This window comes from Hydra viridissima, unplaced genomic scaffold (assembly GCF_058129835.1).
Source record: "Hydra viridissima isolate aposymbiotic clone 2 unplaced genomic scaffold, HvirCarnegie_v1 scaffold_4, whole genome shotgun sequence".
Taxonomy (NCBI): Eukaryota; Metazoa; Cnidaria; class Hydrozoa; order Anthoathecata; family Hydridae; genus Hydra; species Hydra viridissima.
The window spans coordinates 19839176-19848622 of record NW_028324303.1 but is presented as its reverse complement, the minus strand read 5'-3'; the positions used below and the strand labels follow the sequence as shown (position 1 = coordinate 19848622).

The 9447-nt window shown below is 25.6% G+C and overlaps 1 pseudogene; it reads left to right on the top strand.

Annotated features, from left to right (window-relative positions):
* The first annotated feature begins 4447 nt into the window (after positions 1–4447).
* Positions 4448–7579, top strand: LOC145180620 (uncharacterized; annotated as a pseudogene).
* The last annotated feature ends 1868 nt before the right edge of the window (positions 7580–9447 follow it).

The window sequence follows — 9447 nt, the reverse complement described above, 5'->3', positions numbered from 1 at the left end:
TAATATTAGAAAAGTGTGTATCCACTCAAAATAATATTCTTTATCATTTGATGATTTAGGTTAATGATCTTTTACACACATTCTAAATTTACGTAAATAAGCGCACAGTCTGGATCTAGATTTCATTAACCCTTTATTGATCAAATATTGGAAAAACTATTCAAAAAATTATTTTTTTTTAATGAATATTATAAAAATATGAAATAAAAAAAAATTTTTGTTTCAAATGCAGTAACACCTAAATTTTAATTGCTGCCGTTTGGCAAAATTGAACGATAAAGATAATAGACAAAAAATTTTAAAAAGATTGCTTTCATGCTATTATATTTTAATATGCTAGCAATATATATATAGAAATTATTAAATAAAACTCGTTCACATTACATAATATTTTTAATCATAAAATAATTACCACATCAAGAAATATGCCGATTGCTCCGCGCAAAATCGGACTATCTGCAATCTCCGCCAAATACAAAACTGCCGTATCTGCAATCTCCGCGTAAAACAAAATTGGACTATCTGCATTTTCCGCCAGCTTCATTTTTGAACTATCTGCATTCTCCGGGCGTTCAAAGTTTTTATTGCATGAAATTATGCGCCTTGTCAAAATGTGATTTCACTACAAATGACAGATCTGATGATAAAAGTTGTTAATAAGAAGACAGTAATTGCATTATTTTCCATCTATTCCTGAGATATAAATCTGTTTAAGTTTTAACACAAAGTTTCACTTGCCACATTTGATTTTGTTTAGAAGTAATTATTTTAAATAGTTATATGACATTTGGTATGTTAATGCAAATGAAAAATTTACAATATTTTTAGAACATCATTTTAGCAGCTAAAATAAGAACAGTCCGCATCTACTTTAATATCAAGTCTGAACTTAGTAAGCGTATAAACATCATGAATTGATCAAAGTATAGCTGATCGCAAAACCAATTTCATATATTCAAATTTAATTTGAAATTAAAATGCTGCTGGATTAAGAAAACGTTTTACAGTTTTACGAGGCTTATTTGAAACATTGTTTGGTGTTTTTCAAGTTTGTCTATTTTCAACAGAAAAAAAAAAGTAGTGTTACTGTGTTATCTATATTATATAGGTATAATATATAGCATATAGCAGTCAGTCATGTTTTGGTTAAATGTGAAAATAACAAGTTGGTTTGTTTAGCTTACAAATTTAATTAATTCAAGTGTATTATTGCTATCGTCAAATAAAATATGTTAGATCTTAAAGATATGTTAGGACTACAAAATTATAGATGTTTTTAGATAAGTTGTATTTGTATGTTAAATTATAATTTCTAAAGTTAAAAGTTACCTAAATGTGACTATAATTTAAATTCAAGTAATTAATATTGTCTATTACAAATGTCATGATTTATTATATTGGGTATACTGTAAAAGTAATAAAAGCCTGATATTCAGATCAATGTGCAAGTTAAGGATATGTTTATTTAAAACAGCAGTTTTTTGTTATTTTGTAATAATTCTTTTATAGAAAAAATACAGCTATTTTTGATAGTATCATAGTTATTACTATCATAGTAAGAAAATTACAACCCTTTTTTATATATCATTACATCCCAAGGTCTTGGATATGTAAAAATTATCAAATATAATTGGACCAAAATTTTTTGATCATCACTGCATTTGAGGTGACATCTGATTAAACCAATATTTAATGGTTTAGAGCTAAAATCCAACTGAACCTAAGGTTCAGTTGGATTTTGATCCTAATTATTGATAAACCAAATTTAAGAAAAGTTGGAAACCATTATGTTTAATACTCATGCATGAGTTTTTAACTAGATTGTGTTCAGTTAAGTAACATCTCCAAAAAAGAATGTTTTTAAGTAGACAACAAAGAAAACTCCACATAGTTTGATTGCTTAATGAACAAAAATAGGTTAATAACAATAATATTGTTAGTTACGATCTAGGTTACTATATATATATATATATATATTTATATATGTGTGTGTATATATACGTGTATATATATATATATATATATATATATATATATATATATATATATATATATATATATATATATATATATACAGTGGTGGCCAAAAGTTTTGGAACAACATATTTTATGTTATGATAAATTTTTATACTAAAAATAATAAACGATAACAGTAAAATAAATAAAAAAAATAAATAAGTTGTTAGTATTTTTTTAAACAACATTCTCTTTAAAAATATACCTCAAACCTTCAAAATTTATACTTTTGATCAAAAATAAATTTTTTTGGTTGTTAAATGTTTTGTTCCAAGACTTTTGGCCACCACTGTATATATATTTATATATATATGTATATTTATATATATATATATATTTATAAATGCGTGTGTGTATATATACGTGTATATATAAATATATGTATATATATATATATACATATATATATACATACATATATTTATATATACACGTGTAGTATATATATATACATACATACATTTATATATACACAAAGTTATTGTGATATATGTGTGTATATATACATATACATATATCACAATGATTTCGTTAGTTAGGATCTAAGTTACTAAATATATATACATATATATATATGTACATATATATATATATATATATATATATATATATATATATATATATATATATATATATATATATATATATATTAGCAAAAATACTTATCTAATTTTTTCTTTGACAGCTTGTTTTACCATCAGTAGGTTCATCAGGAAGTCTGATGAACCTAGTGATGGTGAAAGATAAGTTTATAAATATATAAGGTTAATATATAACATGTTAACTAATGATTAATTTGTTAACCTTCCTGATTACTTATTGATGGTGAAACAAGTTGTAGAAGAAAAAATTAGATAAGTGTTTTTACTAATTTACTACTGCTCTGCTCTTTAAGACCATTGAGCACTCTATTTATAGAATACATTAACATAGTTTATATATATATATATATATATATATATATATATATATATATATATATATATATATATATATATATATACAGGATGTCTGCCAATATTTCAAGTTGGATTTCCTTAGCTTTTCCATGATATTTACCTATTTCTCGTTTAGAAAAATGCTCTTTAACTGCAAAAATATAAACAATAATACAACCCACATTAAATATATCAAGAGAAGTTCATAAAACTATCTGCCAAATAAACATTTAGATTACGTGAACGATATACAACTTATTTAAGCTATATAAGTTGTATATAGTTCACGTAATCTAAAGATGATTCCCTTAAGATGATTCCCTGATTTTTCCAAAATTTAACCTAATTTCTCTGATAATCCCCTGATTTTTTTGAAGATATCCGAATTCCCTGGCATTTCCCTGATTTGGCAGACATCTGTATATACTTATATGCAGATCTTGCGTATAAAGACCACTTAGCAACATTGCAACATAAAATAACAAGAATTTAATTTGATCTAAAGTTATTAGTCTCAACAACAAGGCTAAATAAAATTGACGAAGTATGTATTATGAATTTAGCAATTAGTATGTAACATAACAATATTTTGTTACATATGCTATGTTATTATTAACAATAACATAAGTTATTTTTAACATATTTATCTTAACTAAAACTACTTGCTTACTCACAAACTTAATCAAGTTATGATCAAGGTTTTGTGTTTAAATAATCGCTATTAATAAATGTTTAAATAATCGCTAATATTTAAAAAATTGTAGAATTTTATAAAAAACTTCAAATATTTAAAGAAACACCACCAAAAATTTATGCACCCGAAAAACGCAGACAATCCAAAAATGTATCTGGCAAAAATGCCGATAGTCCAATTTTGTTTTACGCGGAGATTGCAGATATGCCAATTTTGTTTTATACGGAGAAAGCAGATATGCCAAATTTGTTTTCCGCGGAGATTGCAGATAGTCCGATTTTGCGCGGAGCCATCGATACTTAGCCGAACAAGGAGTGTCAAGGGGGGGGGGTGTTGACAAAGGTCAATTTGATTATGTGAAAATCAAAGAAGTTTTTTTATTTTTAAAACTGGTGGGAGATCTTGGTTGGGAGAAGACTGTTTTCACTAATAAAAGTTATATGCGATTGAAATACAGTTTACTGATGAAAAGAGTTTCTTTCATCAGTAAACTGTAAAATATAAGTATGTAAGTGTAATCATTTTTCATATAACTTTTGTTTCTGAAATCCAGAAACAATCTATATGACGCAGATCAGCTTTTTATTCGCGTATAAAAATGTTAAAAAATTTCATGTAAATCTAAAATGAAATAATGCTTTTTAACAATTTTTTTCTTTTTATTGTTCTTAAAATTAGAAAACATCAAAGAATTTAGATTAAAGTTTGATGCACTTTGGAATTTAAACTCCGTTGCGTCAATAATTAAATGTCCAAGTCAACATGTAGTAAAAACAGATAACATTTCAGTTAGTAATCGATCGAACTTCGATTAGTGTTATTCTTGCAGTCAGGATATGGAATTAAGTGAGTATATGGTAAAACAGAATTTAAAAGTAAACAAAGCTGTTCAACTGTCATAATAAGTCTACATAAGTACTTAAAAACAATTGGCTGGTTAAGTAATTCAGAATATTTAAAATTATTTATATTTGTATTGTAGATTTTATTTTGTGCTTGAAGCAGGTCAATTTGATTTTTTGCGTCTCTTAATTATATTTTTTTAGATTTAATATCTTGAGTAGTGCTGAACTTAACTGTTTCTTATATTTCTTATGTGTAGGCTCTTTTTGTATTGATGAGCATGACAGAATGGTATCTATTTTAACAAGATTACTTTTGTTTAAAAAATCATTTAAAATTTCAGTTGCCATTTCGAACTTTTGTTTTGCATCTTTGAAACGACTTTTTATATTGTCACTAGGGTTTTTATAATTTTCATGTTTCCTCTTATTTTGTTATATTGATGTTGCACTTTTTCGTTCATTACTCCAATGAGCTACACAAATGTAACCATGATCCCAATTCATTACAACAGAAAAGTTTTTTGTATTCCTTCTGAATAGCTTCTACACGTGGAAGGCGATAAAATCTTATTGGTTTCTCATTTGCGTCTTTAGAAGTGAAGTTATTAAAACACGTAGAAGAACCACATGTCAATCTCACCATTTTAAAAACAGAACAGCCTTAAAATGCGCTAAAAAAGTTCAAACAAAGCTACCATTTTTATTTTTTTCCCTACAAATAGACGCAGGCCTCTGACGTGATTTGGCTAATACAGGTCCTAATTAGTCGAACTTCGTCTTGATTTCTAACTCAGTCGTCTATTGATGTCCAAAGAAAATTTTTGGATATTTTCTAACACGCATGCGTTAACTAATTTATTGAACACCAATTTTTTTTATTTGTTACTGAGCTTAACAGGGTGCTAACAAATGATATATATTATCTAGATATCTGACAAGAATTTTTTCTAATTAACTAACTATTAGATATATTTTAATCTACTAGATTGAAATATAATAGATATAATCTACTAGATTAAAATATACAAGATATTTTAATCTAGTAAAATATTAAAATATACAAGATATTTTAATTTAGTAGATTATATCTACATGTTATGAAGAGAGCTTCCATGTTTTTTTCCTCTTTTAAATTTTTTATTTAAAGTTTTAGAAAAATTAATGTAAAGTGTATATGCTTTTGATTTGTTAAATAGTTAAGTTCTTTTTTTATTCTCAGGCTATTTGGTACTGTTGTTATAACTGAAAAAGGTCTACCAACCAAGACAGTGATTCCTTTTCATTGGGTTAATTTAGCCAAATGTATTGTTTATTTCCTACCCAAAAGTTTCAAAACTCTTGGAACATATATTTCTGAGTGGGCTGTTCTGAAGCCAGGATGGAAAGAATTTAAGTTTATTGAATTTATTTTGGAAGCTGGGACATTAGAGACATGCAACAGATGCTTCAGTTTCAAACAGAAAATGAGTCAGAACATCAAAGTTCATTTTTTTATTATTATTACTTATATAATCATTTTTCATGATAAAAAAATTAAAGTGTGTAAATAATTTTTTTGTACCAACTATTAAGAAAGTCAAAAAAAGTTCATGCACCTAGTCCAGAGCTAGATTTCATTTTTCATTCTAATGAACTTATGATAAGTGGATTTTTTCATAACCTAAGTGATAAATATTCATATACAGATGATGAAGATATACTTAAAAAACTCCAGATAAAATTTGCTTTCTTAGTATTTATTTTAACTTTTAGAATTAGAAAAATTGAAAGCAGCACTATCTCCCAGTGTGTTGCATGATTTTCCTCCTGATTTGTTTTAAATAAATGTTGACATTAAATTTTCAACTTTAGATCGTTTTAAAACTGATAAATTAAAAAGGAAACATTCAAATATGGGTGATGGTGGAGTTTCTTGTAAAGAAATAACAAATAAGCGTGAGTACTTTTGTATTTATTTGAATATTTTTATCAATATTATATTACAGATAATTTATTAAAACTGCTTCTTATTCATTTTTTTGTATTATATCGTTAATAATATAAGCTTTTTTATTGTTTGATTTAATTTTAGTTTTAGAATTAAGAATTTATTGAATAAAAAAGCTAATTAAATATAATCAAAAAGTTACATGTTTAATCATTTTTGGCAAATGAATGTTTAAAAATGTTTAATTAAAATCTCAGCTTTTATTTTCAGAATTCCAATATGCTATTTTTATGGAATTCACAAATTAGTTTGATGAAATTAAGGAAAATCAAAAGAAAATCTTTGATTGCCTTGATTTTCTGGAAAATATTGAGGCAGGACCCAGTGGATTTTATTTTCTCTAGATTACATGGATAAGACTGATTTACAGAACCACTTCACATGTTAGAGAGGTTTGAAGAGGAGGAAAATTGATTACACTCCAATAAAGTAGCAAGGTTTTAGAAGGTAGTTTTCTCAGTGTTATTTTTTTTTTAATTAGAAAATTTATTTGAAAAGTAACTTTAATCAATAAAGTTTAAAATGTTACCGCTATTAAGACAGCTCAAAACTAAAAACAAAGTTTATGTTATTTTGATTTAAAAGCATCCCTACACTGATGTAGACTGTTATTGCCATTCCTCAACTATAGGTTTGTTTGCACCGGACTTTTTTTTAACTAAATTTTTTATTTTCTCTAGATTACACAGATTAAAAATGTTAATGGTTCAATGCCACGTAGAACAGTTAAAATGTGTTAGACAGCATAATGACGCAACCTTTGCAAAGCTGTTTTAGTAAAGAGGGATAGAGGGAAAACGGAAATTCGTAGCGACAATGTTATACAAATGTTTAAAAAGTGAGTTAGTTTACATATTAAATTATGTTGTAAGGTTTCTACTTAGTGTTTCTATGAAGAACAAAAAAGTTATAATAAAATTTATGTAGTATGTATTTATTTAAATATAAATATTTAAATAAAAAAAATCTCTATATTTTGCTTGTTTTAGAAGCTTTTATTTCAGAAAAAGATAGTTTTGACGTAGGCAATATCGTGACACTGGTTGGCGACCTGGTAAAACGAGCGATTCCTAAATTGCAAAAAGAAGAAATTAAATAATAAAAGTTTTTTTTTTTTTTTTGTTATGGCATTTACATTATCTAATCTGAATTTAAACATTTAAGTATATCTTTATAAATAACTTCAAAAAAGTAGTTATTCCTAGATTTTAGTGTCGCTAATGCCCGAATATAACGATCATTACAAAACATTGGACGTCTAAGGACGTCTAATGTTTACTGGGATAAGTTTAATTTGGACGTCTACCAGATGTCGTAATTCGTCCTAAAAGTGTCTAAAAAGGAAGTCTGTGGACGTCTAATAGGGGCGGAAAAAAGGTGTTTCATTTGGATGTCTGCTGGACGTCCTAAATAGACGTCCTAGGTCCAACTTGGACGTCCAAACGCCCACTGGGTAATAGTAATAATAATAGAAATAATAATGATGATAAAAATAATAAATCATTTTGTTATTTTATGTATAGTGCCTCTTAACAGAAGACAAATAAAAGCACTTTCTGAAAACGTTTATTTGTACCAAAGTCTTCCTAAACGGGTAGACGGTTTCTAAGAGATAAATAAATCAAAATCATTTTTCATATAAATAACAAGATGTTTTAATTGATTAATTTATGTAGTAATGGGGCTAACTTAATACTAAATTTATTTTTAAATTATGTTATTTTATCACTTTCGCATAACAAAAAAGTTCTTAAAGTATACTTTGTAGAGGAGCTTCGTTTACGCGTTTTTTTTTGTTTTTTTTTAATAAGTAACCAACAAATGGACTGTACTAAAAAGTTTCTTATTTTAAGGGTATTTTTTTACAACTCTAGTATAAAAGTTTCATAAGAGTTTTCTAATTTTCAAATAGAGAAAGAGTAAGAAAATACAATATGAAAACAATAATAAGCAAGATAAAATGTTTTACAGTTAGTCAACTATAAAATTATCTGAATTCCCTTTATATCGTTCAATGAAATATAATCTTCAGAATTGTCCCTGAAATAAACACAAAATAGAAAATATTCCTCGAACTCTTGATAAAATAAGTTTCTTATCAAAAAGTAACTTAGTACAAATTAATTATAAAAACGTTTCTTATACCAAAAAAAAAAAAAAGCGTAACATTTAAAACGTTTGAAAAAGCATAAAAAAGTGACGCTAAACGGACATTAAGAGAAAACAATTATAATGAATTTAAGAAACAAAAAAAATAAGTTTAAATACAAATATAATTATTTTAGTATTGTTAGTTAATAAAACCACAGCAATTGTGCTAAATTTGAAGTAAATTTAAAAGATTTATACACTTTTAAATTAAAGTAAATCTAAAGATTTATACACTTTAGAGATATACATGTAGAAAGCTGAGTAAAAAATAAAGTTAATAAGTGTCCGTTTTAAGAGACTATTTTTACAACTTATCAAATATACATTGGCCAACTTAAAAAGCTTAATATTTTCATAATAACTGTGTAGTTATTATGAAAATATTAAGCTTTTTAAGTTGGCCAATGTGCACTTGGTTGTAAGCACTTTTTAAAATTGTTTTCTAGAGCAACGTTCTTATGTAATACATAATAAGTAATAAATTACAACTAGCGGATTTTGAGAAAATGCTCAACGAAACGTAAAACAGACATCAAATTGCCCGCTTTACGTAAGTGTCCGTATAAAGATGACTTTTTTATTTTAAAGTCTCTGTCTTAAGTGAATTTACAAACATATATATATATATATATATATAGATATATATATATATATATATATATATATATATATATATATATATATATATATATATATATATATATATATATATATATATATATATATATATATATATATACAGTAGCGTCCAAAAGTAATTGGAAAAACACCATTTTGGTTATATTTTCTCATTAAGTTAACATTTATAAAGAAATT